Source organism: Gopherus flavomarginatus, chromosome 2 (genome assembly GCF_025201925.1).
Source record: "Gopherus flavomarginatus isolate rGopFla2 chromosome 2, rGopFla2.mat.asm, whole genome shotgun sequence".
Taxonomy (NCBI): Eukaryota; Metazoa; Chordata; order Testudines; family Testudinidae; genus Gopherus; species Gopherus flavomarginatus.
In genome coordinates, this window is record NC_066618.1 from 150,519,523 (window position 1) to 150,543,645 (window position 24,123).

At 58.0% G+C, this 24,123-nt stretch overlaps 1 protein-coding gene across 3 annotated transcripts in view; it reads right to left on the reverse strand.

Annotated features, from left to right (window-relative positions):
* ZMIZ2 (zinc finger MIZ-type containing 2) overlaps positions 1-23,311 on the reverse strand; it is a 48,110-nt gene extending 24,799 nt beyond the window's left edge. For all 3 annotated transcript variants that reach the window (XM_050937411.1, XM_050937409.1, XM_050937410.1), the window contains exon 1: positions 23,048-23,311. The gene's annotated coding sequence lies outside the window, so the exon portion shown is untranslated. The remainder of the gene's footprint in view (positions 1-23,047) is intronic.
* Between the last annotated feature and the right edge of the window lie 812 nt (positions 23,312-24,123).

Sequence of the window (24,123 nt, forward strand, 5' to 3'; positions counted from 1 at the left end):
AAGGATTGTTACATCTCCAGCACTAAGCCCCCCGCCCCCTTCCCCTGGCCAGCTGGTCCTTAACTAATGACCCAGCTCCAGTGAACAGTGCTGAACCCTGTCCCTGACAGGATGTCCCCAATCTCCAACTCCAAGCACCCACCAGGCTTCGAGTCACCCCTCTGAGCTCTGCCTACACCCACCGGGCACCTTAACAAAGACCTCACTTTTATTAAGTTCAACCTGCCGTCCCCCCGCTGCAACGTGCTGGCTGCCCAGCTAAAATCCCAGCTCTTTGGGTCAGGGACTTGTTGTTCTAGGTTTGTCCAACACCTGGCACTCTGGGGTCCTGGTCTTTGACTGGCACTCCTAGGCATCACTGCAGTGCAGTTACTGGAGTAAGATAGAAAGTACTCAAGTTTAAGGTCCCACTAGTAGCATCAGCTCAGCACCTATGTTATGCTGCACATTTAATCCCAACGAGAGGAACAGAGAATTCAGGTGTGAGCCCCGGGGCAGAGGTGGCAGTGCCATGGGAGTCTTAAGTTCTGAACATAAGAACAGCCAGACTGAGTCAGACCAAAGGTCCATCTAGCCCAGTATCCTGTCTTCCGACAGCGGCCAGTGCCAGGTGCTTCAGAGGGAATGAACAGAACAGGGAATCATCAATTTTTTTGCTCTGATCTCTACGAATATAGTGCTGCACTAACAAAGTTCTTTGGGTTGAATTTCCTAGGTTTTTTAAGAGGAAAAAAAAATCCATTGCTTTCAGATGTCCCTTCAACCAACAATAATGTTAACACTTCTAACCTGCACTCTTCATTGCTTTGCAAAGAATGGGAGAAACTGAGGCACACTTTCCCCTCACACAGTCACTTCCCTCCCTGGGTGCAGCCCCGGGAGAGGAATCCAAACTTAGGGAAGTGGCTTCACCAAGCATCTCGCAGGCTAGTGGGAGAACTGGCCATAGAACCCAGCCTCTTGAGTCCCTATCCAGTGCTATATCCACTAGGACACACAGCCTCTCCAGGGCAATCTTCGCTAGCTGTGCACAGATCCTGTAAACAGACCCAGACGAGCAGGGTCAGAGCCTCACCAGGGCTTCGTCCACACAGATCCGCTTGCAGGATCCCAGCCCTTGAGATTTAATATCTACTGCTCAAGCTCAGCATGTGATTTTCAACCATTCGTACCTCAGTCACTAAACCAAAAATACTTGGTCTCCAACCCAAGCCAAGGCCACAGTCCCCAGGAAGGCCCTGGAGTCAAACTCAGTCGACTTTGCCCTGAATACGGCTGGATATTTTCCCCACCTCCAGTGACTCAAAGGGCTTTTGCTCAAATTTTCCAAAATAAAATAACTTAAAAAAAACAACAATTTCCTTCAGTAAAACCCCCCAAGCCTGGAAAATTTCTGCCCCAGACAGCGCATGTTTTGGAAAACTGTGAACATCCAAGGGCTCGTTTGGATTAAAACATAGAAACAAAACCTCTCAAAGCCTTTTCGAAGAGCAAACAGCACGTTCTGGTCCAGTGTCAGACCCCATTTCCCCTTCCCCCGAGCTTTTCTTCCAGACTAAGCACAGCTGCAGGCTAGAACATCAGTTGCAACAATGTGTCCCCTTTTATCACCCAAAGAGAGAAACACAGTAGGTCACATGCACACACTGCCATTATAAATTAACCCTGTAGTTACTGGACTAAAGTCCAGTGACGTGGAAAGCATATGTCTAACCTTCCTAATATCAGCATTATGAGCCCACCTAACTCTGCTGTCTCCTGTACATTCAGATAATCAGGCTCTTTCCTTCACTGCAAGGCCCAGCCTGCTCACTGGGGGAAGGAGAGAGGTGTTTTGGCCCACACACAGGCAGGGCCGCCCAGAGGGGGGCGGGCAAGTGGGGTAATTTGCCCCAGGCCCCCAAGAGAGTTTTCAGGGGTCCCCACGAGAGTTTTCGGCAGGTCTTCAGTGGCAGGTCCTTCAGTGCCGCCGAACACACCCGGAGCGAGTGAAGGACCCTCTGCCAAGACCCGGAGCTTCTTCCGCTCCAGGTCTTCGGTGGCAAGGGCTTCTTCCCCTCCGGGTCTTCGGCAGCAATTCAGCAGTAGGTCCTTCACTTGCTCCAGGACCTGCCGCCGAAGTGCCCCGGAGACCCGGAACAGAAGGATTCCCACCGCCGAAGACCCCAGGCACCCTGAATCCTCTGGACGGTCCTGCACACAGGTCTGTTTGTGGCCCCCTCACCCATACACACTCAGCATCCCATAGGCCCAGCACTGCCATCCCAGCTAGCACTGCTGGGGCAGTGTGGTTCCTGGCACTGCTCAAACACAGCACCCTCTTCCCTAGTGCTCAGCAAGGGGCCGGGCTGGGGTTTGACCAGCAAACAGCAGACCCTGATTGGACCCATGCACTGGCAGGGGGGAGGGGGAAAGAAGTGCCAGGACTCTCCTCCAAAGCCCTGGGTGCAAGGGGGATGCCCACCTTCCCCCCCTCCCCGCCCCCCAAGAGAAGGGAATTCAATTCAGCTCTCTGACTGCCCACAACACAACAGTCACTTCAACACCGCGTTCCTAGCACCAGGCCAGGGGCACAGATGCAGGTCGCGTTCCCTTCCCAGAACTGGGCACCCAGAGCCCACTCCAGGGGCACAGATCCAAGTCGGGTTCTGTCCCAGCACCGGACACCCAGAGCCCGCTCCAGGGGCGCAGAGCCAGGTTGGGTTCTCCTCCCAGGGACTGCACCCAGCCCCTGTTCCATGGGACAGGGATCAGCTTCTGAAATTCTGCTTTCAGTTTCAGCCTGGGGAATCCAGCCAGTGGGGCAGACAGCCAGATGTAAAATAAATCCTTACCCCAGCCCCCAGGGCATGGCCCCCAGGATATCCTGCTATTCCCCACCCCAGCTCTGCACTGCCCTTCCCCCAAACAAGAGACATCCATTAGTTAAGTCTCTCCCATCCCAACCACCCCCCTCCAGCATTCTTCCCCTCCCCCCCCCCAACTGGTGATGCGGGCTGAGCTAATAGGGGTGGGGCTTTAACCAGCTCCCTGCTTCCCAGAGCCAACCAGCCAATGGGGGGTCAGGGTCAGACCAGGCAGAGACCAGATTAAGGGATCTCTGCACAATGGCAAGCCCCACCAGGCCAGACCCCTCCCTCCCGAGTGACCCCCTACAGCTGGGCTCTGCACTCTCTTCCCCAAGGCTGGCAGGCAGGCCAGGACTGGTAATCTAGCATGAGGGCACAGCAAGACCCAGTTCTAGCTCTGGCTACAGTGGGCTGGCCCCAGCCAGGGGGCTCTCCCTGCAAGCTCCTCCCTGGGGTCTGTCCTGTGATGGAGACAAGCTGGAGCAGCTGGGACACCTGCCCACCCCCTCCCAGCCACAGTCCCTCTGGAACAGCATAGCCTTCTTCCTGCAGGAGCCAGCACCAAGAGAGGCTGCAGAGGGGAGCTCACAAACAAGGGATTTCACTGCAGGAAAACTCCTGCCACCTCCACCCCATGGCACCCTTGGGGCGGGCTGGGAGCTGTAGCCCCAGGCAGCCACCTGGGTGGGGCAAACCTCACAACATCTCTACCCAACTCTAGTGCTCCCTAAGGAGCTCCAAGCAAACATTAACCAATACAGCCCCAGGCTCATTATCCCAGTTAGGAGGTGAGGGAAACTGAGGCACAGAGAGGCGATGGGATTTGACTGAGGTGACTGACACAGAACCCAGGAGTCCAGGCTCCCCCGCTTTAACCACTAGACCCCTTTCCCCTCCCAGAGCTGGGGACAGAACCCAGGAGCCCTGGCTCCCAGCCCCCATGCTCTAACCACTAGCTCTCCCTCCCTTCCGCCTGTCCCATGTTAACACACTAACACCACACAACAGGATTTTGCCCGCGCCAAAGAGGAGAAGAGTTAGGCAGCACTGCAGCTGGTATCCAGTCTCATCTGATTACTCAGGCTGAGAATCAGTTTTCAGATTCCCCTCTCTCCCCCTCCATTTTCATTGGCTCCTCACACAAGATCACCTGAAGTTGGATTTTTTTTTTAAGAGATCAAAATTCTCAACAGTTTTTCAGCAAAACTGAAAAACCAAAACAAATCCACTTCCTTGCACAAGGGCATGTTCTATCCAGACTGCTATTGAGGGGGGCGTCTGCAGACCCCCAAACTCTGCTCTCTTCCCCCCCTTTATCTGCACGAGACCAGTTCCTTGGCAAAAAGTCTGAGTTACGATTCCCTAAGATACCCATATTTAGGTGCCTGTCTTTGAGGATCTGGGCCTTGGAGACTCGGTGAATATAGATGCTTTTCACGCAGGTTGTAAGTATGCTTGCTGTGTTGGCACCCACTTTGCTGACTTCTAGCCTTTCAAACTAATTCAAGATGAGCATGGGAAAGGGGCTACACACCTTCAATTTGCATAGCTCACAAAGAACGTTTTTAGAAATGACTGTGCAGATGGCATTTTAATCCAGTTAAGATCTGGCGTATTTTTGCCACAAGAGAAGTGTTCTGTTGGACGGGCTGAAGGGAAAAAGGAACATACTTGCACAGGAATTAAATGGTTTTTGGCAGGAAATTATTACAGAGATTCATCTTATAACAAAATGCCGGCTTCCCAGAGACTCCTCGACTTCTTACTTAATGTTCCCACAAAGCATCTACCTTTTAAACAGAATGACAAATTTATTTCTTTTTTATTGTTATCAGCAAGACTTTGTATTGGAAAAATGTGATTTTTCTTCCTATGGAATTGTGGTATAGTAAAATATGAACTGGCCTTGTCACGGAAAAGCTTTCACATGCAAGAGACATTGAAAAGAAGATAGTTATTTAGAACGTGGTCATCTTTTTTTAGTGTACTCAAAGGAGGAGGGCTCCCCAGCCAGCAAGCCAGGTTCTTTAGCTAGGTTCTTTGATTATTAATCTGATCCTGAATAAGTAAAAAGTAATGTATGATATAGTATGGCAATGTTTTATTGTAACTTTGCCTTAATAAAAAGTTTAGAAGACAAACAAAAGAACTAATTCCAATGGTTTCCTTCAGACTTGGCTTGTTTGGCAGATCTCAGCAAGATCTAAAAATGAAGCCAAGTTTGAAAAAAAAAAACAGAGGTGTGGTTTTAAATGTTAAGAATGTTCAGAGATCACTACTGACATGAGATTTTCTTTTCCCCCACTTATTTATCTTTAAACAACTAGGAAATTAAATGCAAAACTACATTCCACTGTTATATGCATTCAAGTCAAGAACAGCAAAAGTTCAGGCCGACCACATATCTCCTTAACTCTGCCTCCTTGGGTCATTTGCATTATACCGTCATGCCCACATTCTCTTGGATACAAGTGTAGCTGCAGAAATGAAAGACACAATGTTATCCTGGGTTATGAGACCCTACAGTTGAAAGTTGTGTCAAAATGCAAGCACCTACAGGGGCACAGTTGATGGAGAACACAGACACAGGCACTTGGTTAAACTGTTCACTCTGATTTGGGCATGTCCTGACTCTTGATCGATTCGTTGTGGAATATGTAAGCTGCATGATTAGCCTTGTTAATGGATGAATAAGGGTTGCAGTGTTAGCACGGATCCCGCAGGCCCTCTCCAAACCGGACACAGACTTCCTAGTCTTCCTAGGAACACCAGATATTCGCTACTTCACAGAGCACTGGCACGGCCTCTGCAGCAGGGCAGAGAGAAGGACCACATGACTGTGTGTTAGAGACCATGGGGAGCCGCTGCAGGGCGATCCTCTCTCTAAGTGTCGGAGAGGCACTTGATGACCTCCCAGGGGTGCAAAGACAATGCAGGGCACCTCACTGCATGCCGCACAAAGACCGTCCTATCCCTCAGGATGAAGGCCAGCTTGCCATCCCCACTCTTCTCCCATTGCCTCCCCCATAGCACTATAAAATTATCACACTCATGAAAATAGCTGGTTGGGGGGAGGCCGTGCGTCCAGAGGGATCCCCCGCATCTCCTGTAGCCTGGCTGAGTGAGCAGGTTGCACACCAGCAGAGCAGATGCCAGCCCAAGTTGCCCCATGTGGAGTGGGGAGGGGCATTCTGCCACATTGCACAGAGAGAGAGTGTGTGTGTGTGTGAGAGATCACCAGTGCCTCTGTGATGGCTCAGATACAACAGCCCCCTCCAATGCCTCCCTCTGAACCCCCAACACACAATCCCTTCTCTCTGTCCTACTTGCCCTTCAGGGACCAGCCGGCCAGCTGAGTGTTCCAGCCCTGTGCCCGGGGGTGGGGGCGAAAGGGGGCTGCTCCGAGCACCAGTGTTGCAGAGGAGAAGGCTCTCACAGTGCCAGTGCCAGAGACAAGGCAGGAGCCGAGTGGAGAAGCAAACGACTCAGGGCCTGATCCTGCCTCTTATGGAGTCATGACAGGCAGGCAAGGACTCCATTCCCACTTGTAAATGACCTTGTAATGCAATGGAAGGTCTACCCTGGAGTCCCCAACAAGCTGACCAGGTATGGAGACCTAGGAGGGCAGGCATGAGACAGATCCTGCCACAAATGGGGAGAGAGGGGCTGCTAGGCCCCCCAGCTGTGGACAGCAGCAACAGCCCCCGGAAGGGGACCCTGCCAAGGGCTAGTGGAGGAGGCTGCATTTAAAGGGGAGAGGGAGGAGAAGCAATACACAGCATCAAGGAACATGCCAGGAATGGCCACACTCTGCTCCACCTACCAGCTCCCCAGGTCACCCTGCCACTCCAGCACCCATCCAGCTGCCAGGCTGCAGGGCAAGGCCACGAGTTTCTGCCCCAAGTAGCCACCCTGTTGATCTAGCCTGTGCCACTGTCAATGCTCTGGGAAGGAGTCTCCAGCCACGTGTTCGTTCCGTGGGAGGTAAAATGGGGAGGGGGGTTGCTCTTGGAGTTGACAAATGATTTCTCTGCCTGCTGCCTCAGAGCTGCTGATGCCACTCAACCCCGACCCACAGCCCCATGCAACCCCAGACCTGGGTTTTCCTGGCCACAGCTCTGCCAGGGCCCCTCAATCCTGGCCTGCAGCCCCTGCTAGCCCAGTTGTGGGCCTTCCACAGAAACTCCAAACAGAACCAGTCTGTGTGATATAAACACTGGAATCGCACTCCTCAGCCGGTGCCCATAGCAGAATTGGGCATGCCAGACACGGGGCAGGAGGGAGTAGGACAGAACAAAGGACTGAGGTACAAGGGGCAACATGACACAAATAAGCACTCAGCCTGGAGCTGCTTCATCCCTGGCTGGGATTGTGGAGGCAAGAAATCCCCTGATGGGACCTTCTGAAATAAGCTGTCCATGGGGAACATCCCTTCCTGACCCTGATCAGCAGCTGCCTCATGCCCCCTAGCAGGCAGGTGTGTATCAGTGCCAGGGGAGTGCATGGTGCCCCTCTGGGTCACAAGGAGCAGATAAGAAAAGGTTATGGGGCTGGGAAGTCAAGGCAGCTGGAGATACCAGGTGACTGGGCCCAGCTGCTTTATACAGCCAGCAGGAAGATGGGGGCTGGGAGGGCTAGTAAGTGGCAATACCCCAGTTCCACACAGCAGCACCATCCTCTGCCCGGCCACATTATCCAGATACAAGGTCAAGTCTCTTCTGTCAATCATTACTCTTGCCCTCAGTGCTATCCGACAGCCGTGAGTTCCACAGGCTAATCATGTCCTGGGTTAATCTAAGGACAAGCAAAGGTTTTTGGAGCAGGTCAAACAAGTTAAACAGCACTAGAGCTGGCAAACACTATGGCGGTAGCACAGGTGCCTCCGTGTGCGGCACTCTCCTCTCCGAGTCAGGGATGGCTCTGCAGCCAGGAGGAGTGGTGACACTGAGGGTCCTACCCACTGTGCGGAGGAGGAGGACTCACCAGCGCTTTTTGCAAGAGGGTGGGCACTAAACCTGCTGTCTGGTCCAAACCTCCTCGCTGAGGGGAGGAAGAGGTTCCTGCCTGGCATCATGTTGCTGTGCATGGCACCATCCCAGAGGTGGCCCCAATGTGCCAGAGTGCCAGCTGCAGAGAGCTGGGGGATCTTACCCCCGGGAGGTCCATTTGCTGGGGAGTAGATCAGGTGATGGGGATCAGCACTAAGCTTGCATAGAGAGCCCTGCAAGGTGACTTGAGCACTGCAGGGGTGATCAGAGCCACTCCGGTACCACAGCTAAGCCTGGGAGGGGCTTGGACACAGTAGAGGGGATGAGGGAAGGTGCAGGGTGTGCTTTGTGGCAGGGGTGTAGTCTGCTTGGCTCCCCCAGCTCCTCTCCTTTGCCTGGGCCTCAGAGAGTGTCTGTGCAGGGGCTCCCCTGCCCAGACATGGCTTTGGCCTGGGACAGTGGAGGGTTGAGTGAAGCAGGGGGAGGGCAGGGGGTCAGGCAGCTCTCCTGGTACTGCAGGGACATGGCAGGCCCAAGCCCAGCCCCAGCCCCAGCCCCACACCAAGCCACAGCGGGGCATAACAGGCTACAATGCAGAAGGGGCACTGGGGGCATCCAGGTCGTGGGGTTCCCACCCCGCTTGCAGCCAGGCCCTTGCCTCCCTGCTCAGCCTGGGGAAAGGGGCAGCTGGCAGCTCTAGCGGGGGCAGTGACTAACCCTTCCATGGGGCCGAGTCATTGGCAAGGCCCCATGGCCTGCGACCGGCTCTGTGGGGGTAGGCCACAGCATGATGCCCAAAGCCTGGGGCCTTGGCATGGAGCCCTGGGGGGGCTCTCTGCCTCCCTGCCTACATGCCAAGGCGACACACTGCCCAGGACCGGCTCTAGGCACCAGCAAACCAAGCATGTGCTTGGGGCGACACATTTTCAGGGGCAGCATTCCAGACACTTTTTTTTTTTTGACGCTTTGGTTGGCAAAAGCCTAGAGCCGGCCCTGGCAGCAGCGCATCATGCATGGGGGTGCAGTTCATGCCACGGGGGAGCAGCGCCCGCACCTTGTGGCTGGGCCAGGCAGGCTCTGAGTGGGGGACACTCGGGCTGGGGGGAGCTGCTTGTAGGTGCCGCAGGGTGTCCACTCCCCAGCACCATAGCCGGGGCTGAGCAAAGTGGCCCGAGCTGCCCAGGGACTGCAGCAGGGCAGCCAGAAGCAGCAACAGCAGTGGGGCCATAGAGAGCGGGGCACTGCCATGTGGGGCCCTTGTCCCACTCTCTGGCGCTCCGCTCCTTCTAGGGCTGCCCTGCCCCAGCTCCTCAGCCCCCTGCCAGGGCAGTCCCCCAGCTCTGCCCTCCCGGGTCCCAGCCGGTCCTGGAGGCAGGAGGCCTGGCTGGAGGGACTCTGGGCTCAGGCACAGCCTAGGAGCCCCGCTGCTTATCCTGACCCTGCCAGCGCCAGACTGGCTGGAGGCAAGGGGGGAGCAGGCGGAGTCATCACTGGTGGCGGTGAGCCCAGGGCTGGGGTGGGGTGGCAGGGGGTGCAGGTTGGGGGGGGGGGGAAGAGCCGACGGTTGGGGCAGCATGGGGTGCGGGTGGGGTAGGTTAGGAGGGAGAGCCCAGCGCTGGGGTGGCAGGGGGTGCAGTGTGGGAGGGCACTGGTGTGTGTAGGGGTGAGAGCCCAGGGCTGGGGTAGGGAGTAGCTGAATTTTTTTTGTTGCTTGGGGCGGCAAAAAACCCAGAGCCGGCCCTGACTCTGCCCTCATCACTTTTCTATTGCTGTGCCTGCCCCATCTGACCTGCACCTGTGCCGAGCCCTGCCCCAGCTCCCTGGCACACAGGGGCACCAGAGCCTGCTGGTAGAACTTGGGACACTGTAGCTATCAGACTCTGGTTGGCCTGATGGGAGCAGGAGCCAGGAGGGAGCCCATGCACGGGGCATGCTGAGCCTCATTCGGGTGCTGATGAGTCTTACCCCTTCCCATGGGGCACCAGTGCTGTTTCAGACCTGGGTGCCATCCATCAGCAGCTGGCCCCTCCTGCACTCTGGGGCACGGCCCAGTGTCTCTCCCTCTCATTACTCCCACAGCTGGCCTGTGCCATGGCAAGGCAGAGCTCTGCAGGGACAGCCACGATTGCCTTGGCCCTACTCCCGCTTGGCTGCCAGCACCTGGAACAGGGCCATGGCACATCCTGCAGCTTTGACCGTGGCACGGGCACCGCATTCCCATGGTGGGGTGTGTGTGTGTGTGTGTGGGGGGGTAAAATGCACTGTCCTTCAGGAGCTGCTCCCAGTTGAAACCAATGTTCTGCAGTGGACAAGTTTAAACCAGCTTCTCTCCAGCATGGGTAGCAGCTGGTGGTCTCTCAAACTCCAACTCCAGGCCAATGCTTGGCAAGAAAGGGACGTCATCAGCACCGGCCCAGGGAGGATTCTGGAGAGCAGAGTCAAGGGGAAAATGCCTCCCTGCCCAGCAACATCTGGGGAGGAGGATAGCTCTGTATGTACATGCTCACCAGGAAAACTGAGGCATGGCGCAAGGTCCTTGCACCCAAGCCCCCTATTAGCCGCCGGGCAGGGATGCCAGTTTTACAAAAGGCTAACGCACGGGCTTGTAGCAAATAGCAGAAAGAATCCAATCCCGTCCCCTCCCCATCCCAGGGATGAAGAGCTAATCCATGGTCTTGAAGCAGGGTGGCTGGGGGAGATGAGGCTCCTTCCCCAGCCCCCACCTGGAGGGAAGGACCACTCTTCCCTAGGGCACAATTATCTGGATTCTCCGTGCAGCTCCTCCTGGGGAGCTGGGTTGGGGAAGGGCCCTGTCCTGAGCCTGCCAGGGCCCCTGCAGGTGCACTACAGGATTAGGGGGTGGGGGGTAAGTGCTGGGCCCCGGTAGCTGGCTGGGGGGGGCGGGGAGGCGAGGGGCCGGAGCACAAGACGTGCTGCAGGCCCCTCCAGGTGGACCTGCCCTGTGCTGCCTGGCGCTGACCATCTGCCTGCGCATAGCTCCCCTGCAGCGCACATCTGTGCCCTCTGTGCTTCTTACAGAACATGTTCCTGGAACAAGGAAACAGCCTGTTCCTTCCCAGAGATTATAGCCCAGGAGGCACCGCAGGAGAGGGCAGGGGGGGCCGACCTGTGAATCAGCAGTAGGGCATGGGGCCTCCTCCCTGCACCTGGGGCAGAGGCGAGCTTTGCAGCCTTAAACCCTTCCCTCTGCAGCAGGCCTGAGGCCCTCTCTGCTCCTGTACGAGGCCAGTCCTGGGAAACAGCAAAGCTGCTGGAGGCCAAAGCACACGGAACCACCCTGCTGCAGTCCTCTGTGGAGCTGTCAGCAAACCCACCCAGTGGTGGGGATGCATGGGGAGAAGTGGGGTAGGTGCCCTGGCACCCCCAGAGCCACTGGCACCTTGCCCGCAGAGGCCACTGAAGAGCAGGACAGAGACTGCAGATCCTGAGGTGCACTGAGCCACTAGGCTCAAGGGAAGCAGTGCCGGCCTGGAGCTAGGGGCCTCATGCTGCAGGCATCCGGCTCAGCCGCTCCATGTTAGCAGTTGCTGATGAAACCCGCTCTGGCGTGTCGCCCCAGTGTGGGCTTTAATCCTGAAGCTTCCCTCCCCACCCTGCTGAAGCGGGGATCCCCGGGATCTGCACGCACAGGCCTCCGTGCATGTGGGGTCATGGCCAAGCTCACAGGGTTTAGTGATTTCTAACTGGGACTACTAATTTATTCCTCCTGCTGGGAGCAGCCGGGACTGGGAGCTCCCCCCCACAGCCAACTGCCCTGCTCCCCACAGCGCCCCCTGCTGGGGGAGGCCACAGCTGGAGTAGCCAGGAGCTCCCAACCCACTCCCCACAGCACCCCCTGCTGGGAGAGGCTGGGGCTGGAGTAGCCAGGAACTCATGCCCCGCTCCCCACAGCACCCCCTGCTGGAAGAGGCCACAGCTGGAGTAGCCAGGAGCTCCCTGCACTCCCACACTCTTTCCAGCAGGCCCCCTCTGTAGCTGGTTTTGGGGCAGAGGTACTGTTTCGGGGAGGTTCCAGGGCCTGGGATGCTGCATGCTCCGAGGCCTGCAGGGTGGGTGGGTGGGGAGGAGAAGGTGCCTCCCCCTCCCCCACCAGGCACAGATTCTAGGACTCAGAGCACAAGGTAAGGAGCAGGGGCCCAATGGGCACAGCCCTCCCTGCCCCTCAGGGCCAGGCTGTCCCGGGTGGGAGAGATCATCAGCACTGGGGGCCCAGGCACCTGGAAATGCAACTGCCACTTCCTGGGGCAGTGGGGGAGGGGAAGGGGGGCACTCCCGGATGTGCCTTGGTGTCTGCAGTTCCTGCTCAGCGTAGGGGGAGGGGTGGGAGTGTCACCCAGCAAACTGTGCCAGGCACAGTCCCATGGCCCCTTCTGCTAGGGAATCCCCCCCGCCTCACTAGGAGAGAGTCCCCTCTGGAGTGTGGCATCACAGTGGCAACGGAGAGGTGCCTGCAGCCCACAGGAGAGTCAGATCACCCGCACAGCTAGTCAATGGCTGATCTACAAAAGGGGGGGCGGGGGGAAATGGTAAGAGGAGGGCACAAGGGTGGGACCAGCAGGAATGGGGTGACATTAAGGCTGAATAGCAGAACCGCTGGCTCCTGGGAGAGGTGAGTACTCCGGAGTTCCTGCCTTGCTTTCCACAGCACTCCCTGCTGGGAGAGGCCAGGGCTGGAGTAGTCATGAGCTCCCCACACTAGTGCTCCCGCCCTGCTCCCTACAGCACCCCCTGCTGGGAGAGGTCAGGTCTGGGGTAACTTGAATCTCTCCCCACAGCAGCGCTCCTGCCCCCCTCCTGAAAGCTGCAGGGCTGTCTCCGGAGATGCTAGAGCAAGGGGATTTTGAACTGGGAGCACTGAGGCAGCATTGAGCCTTGCGCATTGGGGAGCTCCCCATGAAAAGGATGCAGCATCCCCACCTGGTGCCTAGGACTTGCCACCTCTCTGCTCCCCACCCGTGTCCCTCTCCAGCAACTCTTTCTGCTGGGCAGCCTGGTGCCAAGGGACGGATCCATGCAAGTCACTCTGTGCACTGAGCTCTCAGCCAAGAAGCAGCCGTGAGGCCTTTGTGTGCAGCCAGGCAGGGAAGGTAACCTGATCCTGGAAAGGGGAGACGCACCCCAGCCCTGCCCAGCAGAGCCCAGCTGGCAGCCTGCCAGGAACCCAAGAGCTGCAGCTCTTTGGCATGAAGTGCAGATAGCAGCTGCCCTTGTGTTTAACATGGAGGTGCAGGCCCTGGCAACAACAGTGTCCAATGGCACTGCCCTCCCTGAGCCCCACCACTTGGTGAAAGAGGGGCAGCATGCTGGCCCAAGGGGCAGACACTTGTGCTGCCCAGCGGCAGCTCCAGCAGAAGCAGGACCCACACTGTGCGGGGGGGACAGCACCAACAGCAAAGCAGGGGACTCTGGGGGGCTGGGTTCCTGCCCCATCACAGCAGTGGGACCTCCTCAAACAGGGAAGCGAGGACATGGGCATAGGTCCAGCATTGAGACATGGCAGCGGTGCCTGGGCTCCCTGGGTTTAATCACAGGTAGAGAGTGTGGCTCTGCTGACCATGGCAACGCCACGAGTGCTGTGTGCCCAGCCATGCCATCCCCTTACCACCTGCAAACTCCTCCAGGGCCTGGCATCAAAGCCCCTTGGCCAGGGTACCATGCACAGGGCACTTCATGAGGAACAGAGTGGGTGCAACACACTGCGCTGTGGCTATTGTCCGCCTCCCTGCAGAGGGCCGGGCATTAATCCCACTCCTGGGCCAAATGTTGGGCCTGGCTAGCAGAGAACACCCCCTCCTGTGTCCTCCACCAAAAACCCTGCAGCCCCCACCACACACACTGCAATGCCAGCCCTGATCCTGGACCTCATTATCCACTTCTACTGCCAAGGCAGGTGTCCAGCTGGCTCTCCTAGAGGTTGTGCAAGTGCTCACAGGAGCCAGAGGCAACTAAAGGCAGCAGATCCAACCCTGATACGCCACAGGAGCACAGAGCTATGGGGAAGCCGCTCCAGGGCCAAGGACTCGGCCAAGCCCGGGTTGGAACCGGATGGGCCCAGAGTGCAGGGTGGGTGGGGTAGCACCTCCCCTTCCAACACTCTGCAGGAGGAAGGGGCATACACAGGTCAAATGGGGATGGCTAGAGAGTTGCATGGCTGGATTTAGTGCTGGTCACAGGAGCTGGCTGGAGAGCCCTGGACGCTAGGCAGATACAGGCAGAGTAGTCTGCTTCCGCCACCATACCCCACCTCCCCTGGAGAAATCAGCCAGTCTCTGGGGCCAGAGGGTCCTGGAATCCTGCAGAAGCTGCCAGTAAATGGAAGCTGATGGGGCAGTACCATGTGTGCTGAGAACACAAGGGGCTAAGTGAACTCCACTGCTGTCTCCAGCTCTCTAGGTCCTTCTCTGGCCCAGCACGTCGGAACCTTGCAACACATTGATCCAGTTGGCATCTGCCAGGCTGTCTTAGCCTTCACACCCTCGGGGTTCACTCTGCAGCAGTATTCTCACAAATGGGGGGCCCTATCACCCTAGTGGGGCCCAATCCCATAGGGGAACTCTGAGCAGGCCGGAGAACTGCCAGTCCCCACAGCAGGAGGGCCAGACACAGGTGAGGCAGGGCATCCCAGCACTGCACAGGGAACGAATGTGGGGGGAGGCGTAAGAGAGACATTGAGCTGGAGGAGGGACAGAGAGAGGCTGGGCTGCCAGGGCACAGCCCAGCCAGGGCAGCTGGCCTGGCTGAGGTGCCTGACCCCAACAGATGATTCTTGGCTGGGTAGCCCAAGCAGAGGGAGGCACCAACCTCCGGCCTCTCAGCTGCTTAGGCGCCTAGGTCCCACTCCTGGGGCAGGCCTTCGCTCTTTATCCACTGGGACGGGACCTGGACTAACAAATGGGTTGGGAAAGGCCCCCTGCCACCCATCCTCTGGGTTCTGACCCCAGGCCAGCCAGGCCCCGGGAGAATGGGTGGAGGGCATTCCTGGAGGGATGAGGCTGGAGTTCAGAATAAAAATCAGCCATTTACAGCCTAGAAACAATCACACATGGCTTGCACACACTGTCTCTGATACACACACATGCTGTCTCATGCTCTCCCAGTGACACACAAACACTCCAGTATCTCTCCCCCTTATCCTGTAAATAACAAAGCTGATCTCTTTGAATTAGAGTTGGGGGGAGGGCACCAGGGGGAGCCCAAGAGTCTCTGGGAGCTCCTGGAGATGGGGTGGGGTGGCTGGGACATGGAGTCACTCACACCCACACACACAGCAGCTTTTCAGGAGCCTGTGTTGCCCCCATGGAGGGGCGGGGCGGGGGGAAGATCATGCTAATCATTACAGAGAATGCCAGGAATGAGCCTACCAGCCACCCACTCACCACTCCCTGCCTGGTTGGATCCCCACCCCACTCCCCTGTGGGGCACTCACACACCCCTAGGTAGGGGAAGGGGAAATCACAGGGACTTTCCACACTGCCCCTCCCCCCCCCAGGGTGGGGGCTCTGCAGTGACTTGCTCTGCTCTCAGCCTGGGGCAGTGGCTGGTATTAGGGGCTCCCCCGGCCCAGCGTTCACTTTCCAGGACCATGGGACTCTCCCCGCCCCCCCACCCCCCCCCCACACACACACGTGTACATCCAGTGCTGGGCAGGCTCCATCCTCATAGGACAGGACGCCCTGCTGGGGTCCCTGCGAGGGCCGCAGGAGATCAGGAAGCACAGAACCCAAGCCTAGGGGCTCAGGCTGGGTTGGGGGCCTGGTGCCAGCTGGCCAAGGGGCTGAGAATAAGGCTGGGGAAGGTAACGTCTGCTCTCTCTGTGCTCCATGCTACTCTGGCACTGGCCCCCATTGTGGCCCCTTGGCAGCACCCGGCAGCTCTCTATGGCTCCGCTAACATTGAACAGTCAGATGCAGAAGCAGGATGGGACAGGGAAGGGGCAACAGGCAGAGAAATCAGCAGGGCAGGGGGCAAGGCCAGGGGGCAGCCTTCCACCGCAGGGAGCGGGCTGCATATGGGCTGGTAGCACCAGGGCAGCGAGCGGAGCTGCACCCAGATGGGCAGGAAACAGAAGCCACAGGTATAGTCATTCCAGGGCCCATGACCCCACTGCAGCTGGTTGGCTGGCAGGGGCATGTAGCCTCCTGCCCGGGGACCCTACTCCCCTAACTCGCTACAGGGTTCCTGGTCACCCTCACACACAGGGGCAGGGCACCGAGTACTGGTGATGCTGGTCCCCATGGAGCTAAGAAGAGTCTCTCCCTCCCCCAGGCCTGCCCCAGTGGGGCTGGGGTAATTCCAGGCTGATGGCTGGGTTTCTGCTGTAGGCCAGATGCAGACACTTTCAGTTTCCTCTGGTCTCCGCTCCTGGTGGGAGGTGCTGAGCACCAGCGCGACTGTGACACCCAGCCAGCCACACAGTGGCTCAGATCCAGAGCAGCTGAGCCAGCACTCGGCTGTCCCTCCCCCAGCGCAGGGTATCTGATCTGCTCTGACCCAGATTCCCAGGGGCCTGAGATACTGCAGTCAGGGAACAAAACAATGGGCCGGCTCCATGCGTGGTCCCCAGCCACTCGCCCGGCTCTCCCCGCCAGAGCCTCCTCCTCTGCAGAGCCCACCTGTTGTTTCCAATCACCCTCCAGCAGTGAGGGCACACCCCCGTCCTTCAGGATCCTTAAGTGACAAGGCAAGATCTGAGGTGCAGTCACATCGCAGCCAGGTCCCCTTGAGCTGGGAGGGGTAGGGAGGAAAAAAAATGTGTGCACTCGCTGTCCCAGCCCCTTTGACACGAAGGTCTCTGCCAGAGGGACCCTCCCCATCCCACCCCAGATGGTGGCCTGGAAAGCGATGGGGTCAGACTTCAGGGTCAGAGGTCCCCACTGGGTATTTAAGGCGCTATCTTAGGTGGCACAACCCTGCCCTCCGGGGCAGGATGCTCCCCACCCCAAGGGATGGGAGTCAGGGTCACCTGGATGCAGCTTGGAATTTTACTCCCAATTCCATTCCCAGGTCTACCCCCCATTCCCTCCAGGTAGGAACAAACTATGGAGGGGTAGGCCCCGATTCCCCCACCCCACGCCTAGGAGCAGCAAGGAGAGATGGGCCCAATCCCCTCAGGGCCTGCCGGGCAGACCCCTCATGCAATGGGAGCTGTTAGCCCAACCCCACCCCCATAGGGAGGGGGTACCTCCCAGTCAAAGGGACTGGCTCTGCCATCAGAGGCTCCTTTGTCATGGAAAAGAATGTGTGTGCTGGCCCCAGGACCTTTCACCTCCACCACCCCATGGCAGTGCCCCAGTGGGGCAGGGTCTTGTTACACACACGGGCGTGCACACACTCCTCCTCCTCCAGGGCACGTGCACATGCATGTGAGACCCTCCCCAGGCACACACACCAGGACACACGCAAACTCATGATCTACTCCTACTGCTCCTAGTCCAGGAAGGGCCATGGCCATGAGAGGCTCCAGCTGAGCAGCCCCAGGGAAGTTTCTCTCCCCAGTTGCCCGAGGCCCTGTGATTCTGCTGGTGCAAGTTAAGGCCCCCCGCCGCAGGCTGGCTGGGCCATGCTGGAAACTGGGCTGGAATCACAGCCTCTCCGACTGGGGGACTCCAGCCACCCACCCACCCCCTAAGGGATCCCTCCCCACCAGGGCATGAAGCACTGAGCGGCCTGGCACGGGCTGCACGGGAGCTGATCTCCAGTCGTTCTGACATTAGCTGCTTCCCCAGCCATATATCCGGAGCCACTGCAGTGTATAAATCCCCACTTATCCTCCTGGCCTGGAGCGAGTGTGTAGAAGCGGCAGGTTGGTTACGTGTTCCAGAGAGGCTGCTGGTTTCAGGAGCCTGATGCAAGGCTCCTGGGAGCAAATTTTCTGAGACACTGGGCCCTCGCAGCTCCCAGTCAGTGAAAACACCCACTGTCTGGATGTCAGAGGACCAACAGGCAAAATGGACTGTGCTGGGACACTGACTTAGGATGCTGATAGACTGGGATCCAGTCTCTGCATTAAGCTAAATAGATGGAACTCCTGGAGTCTCTCACTAGAAGGCAGGTTTTCTAAACCCTGAGTCAGTCTCCTGGCTCTTCTCCACCCCCCTTGCCAATTTATCAACATCCTCCCTGAATTGAGAGCCCCAGACCCGGACACAGGATTCCAGCAGTGGTTGCACCAGTGCCAGCTACAGAGGGAAAAGAACCGCTCTGCTCCAACTCCACATTCTGCTGCTTCTGTAACCCAGGATCACATTAGCTCCTTTTGGCCACAGCAATGCACTGGGAGCTCGGGTTCAGCTGACTGTGGGGGTACAGCACCTGGCACAAAGGGCAAGGACTAGCTAAGCCATTACAGGAAGATTGGCGCAAGGCCTTCCCCATGCCCATGGTACCTAATGCCGGGCACCCACAGCACCCCAAGCCCAAGAGGGCAGAAAGCAGAGCTACAGCCCTGACCCCCCCACCCCAACACACACACCCCTGGACCCAGTGGTTTAAGTCACAAGCCTTCCCCATGAGCTGGCCTTCAGCCAAGGATCTCCAAGCCCTTTCCCAACAATAAAGTATAAGCACCCCTTGTTACCAATGCAGATGCTGAAGCACAGAGAGGTGTCTGGGCTCCCATGCTCACATTCACAGAGGTTCTAGACACCAGAGGATTCGGGGATGTTTCCATTCCAAACCTGCCTTCTCAGTTGCTTGTAACTTTTCAGTCCAAACTCACTTGTTGGCTTTTTTTTTTTTTTTTGGGGGGGGGGTCCTCCAACCAGGGAAATCTAGTGATGCCTTGGGAGGCAGAGGGGAAGAGTGGGTCATTCACAGATATTTTTCACTCCCCTTGCTAATGGAAGTGATTCGTTCCTCAGGGCCCACACATTCCCTCTCTTTTAAGATCCAAGAGCTTGACACTTTCCCCTTGGCAAACACAGCTCAGTAACCTGGCTCTGTAGCGCTCTCTTTGGCTTTGCAGCCAGCCACTTGCGCACCGCCTGATGGCACAGGAATGCTCTGGCAAAGGTCTACAGAACAAGCCACAGTACAGCAGGTACACCATCACCCGGGGGGTGACAGATCATGGGAGTCTCTGCAACAGTGACTGGAAGCGTGAAGGCAGTGGCTTGATTCCCTTGGAGTTTAACTACTAAGCAGCTCTGTGCCTGGCTAGCATTCAGAGGGGACAGTGGCATGAGACTTGTCCAAGATATTGTTTAGCAAAGGTTGGAGACCCTCTGTTTCCCAGCCTCCCCCAAGAGAAAGCATATTGTTCTTTGGTCTGTGCATGCCCTGTCCTGTGCTTTCTTTCTCGGGGCCCTCATGGGTCAAGATCAGACTCATCATGTGGCTGCCGGCATTTCAGCCCGAGCAGCATGTCCATACAGTCCCAGCCATCAAGAGGGGCCAGGTGCTGCAGCATGCTCACTGATCGCAGGTGAGGGGCTGTCACATGGATGCTGACTGCTTGTTTTCTCTGATCAATTGGCAGCCAGTTCCATTGCTTGACACAGCAGGACTAATTCACTAGGGAGCAAGACTAATGACAGATGGTCTCCACTGCCCACTTACCTATGGCTGGCCTTAGTGCATCACTTCACATTCCCTTACTCCCCTCTCCGCCCTTCAGGCTCAACCCAGCCTCTGCTGTCCCCCCACCTCCTGCCAACCAGGCAGCCAGGGATGCAGCACACCCTGACCTTCCAAGACACTCACCCGGGGCCCGCCCAGCATTATATAAGCGGGTGGGTGGATGAGCCTCTGCTTAACCTAGTTACCTAGTGAACTATTTTCAATGCACACCCGAGCCAACATGCAAGCTGTGAACCTGCCAGGACAGCAGACACTGCACCCAGATACAGAGTCAGCCACTGTTCTAGCAACAGCGAGGGGCAGAGCAGGGGACCTGGGAGAGTTTCATCTGATTACAGCGAGGAAGGTTTGCAGCAGAGGCCAGGAAGCAGCATCTGCCCCATTTCTGGGCTTGGGAAAAAGGGCCTTCCAATGAAAGCACAAGGCCCTGCTAGGGTCTGACTGTCTGAGGGCTCCATCCCCTGGGATGGCTGCTAGTGGGCCAGGCTTGGGGGCCTGGAGTTAGAAGACCTTCTCCCCACAGCCAACCCAGACTTCCAGCCCTCCTTCCACAGCTCTTCCCCCCTGCAGCCCCACATGCTAGGACCGGCATGTCTGGCCTCCTGCTGGGCCGGAGCCCAGCCTGAGCTTGGGGCTCCAGCAGAAGTCACACTGCGAAGGGGGCAGTCGTGAAGGAGCCAGGGCGTTTCTGGCAGGGCTGAAGCAGACACCAGAGTGGCCTGCACTGCCATGCTCAGGATGGAGTTCACGATCCACAGGCGTGGGGCAGAAAGTCTAGGTGGAGACGTCACTTGTCAAGAAGTCTCCCTCTCTTCCCCAGATCCCTCCTGCTCATGGAAATCCCCTGCACAGGACAGGAGGGAAACCACAGGAGTCTCTCAACGGGGGTGCGGGGGGAGGGAGATGTTCTCTGTGAGTCTTGGCCATAACAATCATCCACGCCACCTCTACCTTCGCCATGGATTCCAGCGCCTGATTTTTGACCCTTCCCGTGTGTGGACGGGATAGTGAAGAGCCAACACACTGCAATTACCCTAGAGAGCTAGTCCACTGTGACAATACCTATGCAAAGTCACTGGAACGTGAGCCCTTTCATAGCAGTGGGACACGAACTTGCCTTGCACCATGGCTCTGGACCATCTCATCTGTGGGACCAGTGCTGCCAGCTCTTAGGAAACCAGGGAACAAAGTCACACCACAGCAGCAGGCTCCACCCAGCCTCCCCATCCCAGTGCATCCCCCAGTGCAAACCAACCAACCCACCCACCCTTTCCAGGAGGTCATGCTACAGTGCCCAAGAGGTGGCGTCAAAGGGACAATAGATGGGCATGCCAGGCCAGGGCTGAAGCTAGCGGATTCTAGAGAAGACACTTAAGCAGAGGCCAGGCCTCCAGGAGGGTGGAGGAAGGTGGGATTTAGGAGTCCAGAGGTCAGGAGATATTCCCAGTGTGCACTGTGTTATGCTGATGGTTAAGGCTGGGGCTGGTCCCAACAAGCTGGGCCAATGGACCTGCAGCACTGCTGGCAGCCAAAGTGCCGGACCAGCCAGATTGCCTGATTAAGTTGCAGTCCTCGGTGTCCCAATGGTGGGAAGAGCGTGACCCTGCTCAGCCAAGCATTACCCAGCCATCAGGTGGCCACAGAGTGCAAACAGGCTTCCCGGGGTGGGGCCAGATACCATATTTCAGCCCCACAAACGCTCATCACAGTAAATATCCCTAACCACACACCTCCACAATGAGCTCCCCCTCCAACCTCCTGACACATGTCCCCACCTGGCCTGGATCTCTGCCGAAAAAACCCAATGCACTGGTACAAAGCCGTCCAAACGCTGGGATAAAACGGACCAGCTTAGAGACCAAACCACAAAAGACTCCTGCAGCAGTTGCCCCGTCTCCTGTTTGCAGCCTCTCAGTCCACCTAGCTGTGACAAACTGGGGGTTCTACCTGCACCACTTCTGAATCATGGCTGATATTATATTGGATCATGAAATCCCTGGTAGGAAAAAAAACTCTGGGTATGTGGATCGCCCATCAGATAGCAGGGCTGGGCCCCTACGGTGACCAATCAGTACCCACAGATCCTCTGTTCAAAGTAAAACATCCCCAGAAGCCAAGAACTGCTGCTGCTGGATCAGCTGCTTGTCCCCAAGGCCCCAGCAAAGCAAACAGCCTCTTTGGAGGGTCACAGCCACACGTGCCCCACTACCCATGGGCCTGTGTCACACCAGAGGAGGAAAAGGCAACAAACACTACAATGCCAGATGCGCCCTGCAGGGGCAGGCAGCCCCCCACCCACACCACCTGCAGAGACTCTCTGTGCTCCCAACCCAGCATCCTCAAACCTAGGAAATGTGGTGGGTGGGTCAGGCCCAGTCGGGAGAAGCCAGCTAGACCTGTGATGGCCAGTCTGCAGGAGGAGAGATTCCCCCATTGCCAACGGCGTACCAGACAACAGCAAGAAGGCAGAAAACCTCTGGTGGCACTGATAAGCCATTGCTTGGGCGCTGCTGGGCAGAAACCAGAAGCAGCCTGCAGCTCATTCACCTAAACCAACAGCCACAGAGACACTGTCCAGGGCCTGAAAACCGGCTAGAACAGCCCGAGTGTCAATCTAGGACAAGCTCAAGGATTCCGCCCCCTCCGCCGGCCCAAGGCCTCTCCCTTCCCATCCATCTGCACTCAGCTGGGCCGGAGTCCTTGGCTGGAGCCAAGAGGGGGGAAGCCCCCAGACCGCAGGCACTGACTGGAAACCCCCAAGCCCACTCCCACGCAGACCAGGAAGCCTCGCGTGTGAATTCCCAGCAACCCTGGGCTCTCTGGCAGCTCTCGCCACCCCGGGGGCCCCCCCTTCCAAAGATCCCGGCCTCGGCCAGCGCCTGGATCAGCTGCAGATCTGCCCTCACTCTGCTGGCAGCCAGGCCCCAGGGCTGGCCCACAGCCCCCGACCCACTCCGGGCCCGTTCTTCCGGCTCCCTCCGAAGGGGTCCTGCCCAGTGCCCACCTCGCCTTGCCCAGCCATGCCCGGAGCAGCGTCCCCCCCCCCAGCACTCCCCAGAACCTGCCCCACACTGCGCAGGCAGCAGCAGCTGGGCGGCCAGCGGGGGCCCCGGATGGCGACCCCGCTCCCACCCCCCAGCTGGCATCCGACCCACCTCGCCCATGGCATCAGCTCTGTTGCTATGGAAACCCACTTTTCCTGGGCATCCATCAGCCCGAACCCGAATTCAACCGCAACCAGAAGCATTTAAAAAAAAAATCAAACAAAAAAGATACCAACAAAAATGGCAGCTTCCCAGGCGGGGGCGGAGGAAGCCGGGGGGAACCCTCTCCCCGCCCTGGAGCAGCCAGCTCCAGCGCCCCCGGCTTAGCCAGCCCCCCGATGCCTCCTTCCCCGCGGGCACCGGGCCGCTTGCAAAGGGTTTTCCTTCCATGCAACAAAGGAGACGGCGCAAAATATCCTCCCCTTCCCGCCGCCCCGGCCTCGGGGGGCGCCTTCCCCAGCCCCCGGCAGGCATCCCCTTACCCCAGCACAGGGACGCCACCGCCCGCCCCCCGCCCCCGCCTCGCCCCCGGGCCGTGCCCAGCCCCCTCTCCGGCCCAGCCACTTACCTTCCAAGGAGACAAAAATGGCCCTTTGCCTTCCTCGCCCTCTTCCTCCCTGCGCGGCGTTGCTGGGGCGGGGGGGGGGGGGGCTCACTGATCCTGCTGCTGGCCCGGCTCCATGGCTGGGGGGCGGCGGGGCTCGGCGGGTGCAACTAACAAAGCCCTGGCTCTGCGGCCCCTCCGTGCCCAGCCTCCGCTCCTGCCGCTGCCTGAGCCACCGCGGGGTGAGTGAGCCGCTGCGCGCAGCTCCCCACCTCCATCCTGCCTCCCTCCCAGCTCCAATTGCACAATAGCAGCCCGGCAGCCTCATCAATATTCATAGCCTGCTGGGAGGCTGAGCCCTCCCTCCCCCACCCAGGCGAAAGCAATGGAGCTCCTATCTGCAGGCAGGGGATTGGGGAGGGGGGGAAGGGGCAGTTGGCTGCAGCCCCCCACCCCCACTCGGGGTGGGAAAGACAAACAAAGGGCTTTGCTCTCTGCTGGAGGCCGGGTTGGTGCACAGGGGCACTGGGATTTCAGCCCGTGCAGGGAAAGGGCGACTGCGCCCCCCCACAGAGGTTGCCACCTGTGCAGGTGGCCCCCTTTTTTGAGGACGGTGTTCTGGGGGCTCCACCCGCCTCGCCATGGGCTTGGGATCATCCCACGCGACCTGGTTGCGTGCCTACCTCCCAGCCACCCACCCCTGGCATTGTGACCTGCCGGAGAGCGGGGCGATGTGTCCCAGTTAGGAGGCCTCGGCTACAGTTCCCCATGGGAGTTTGGAGCCTAAATAGCCTTGGGGATCCAGGCCTTGGCCCTTTTGCTGATGCTTTCATCTCTGGAGGGCCTGAACTTTGTTCCTCATGGCAGCCAAGACAATGCTGCCACCCACCCCTGATGTGTGTGCACCTGACTCCACTCCCCAACACAGCACCTTACGCAATTCAGGCAAAACACCCTAGAGGCCCCGCATCCAGGCACTTCACCCTAACAGTCTCCCACGCCCACCATGTGCTGTCGCCCCCACACAATTCCCAGATGAAAAGCACAGCTCTATATTATTGTTATGAACACAATACCGCCATCCCTCCCCCACACCCATG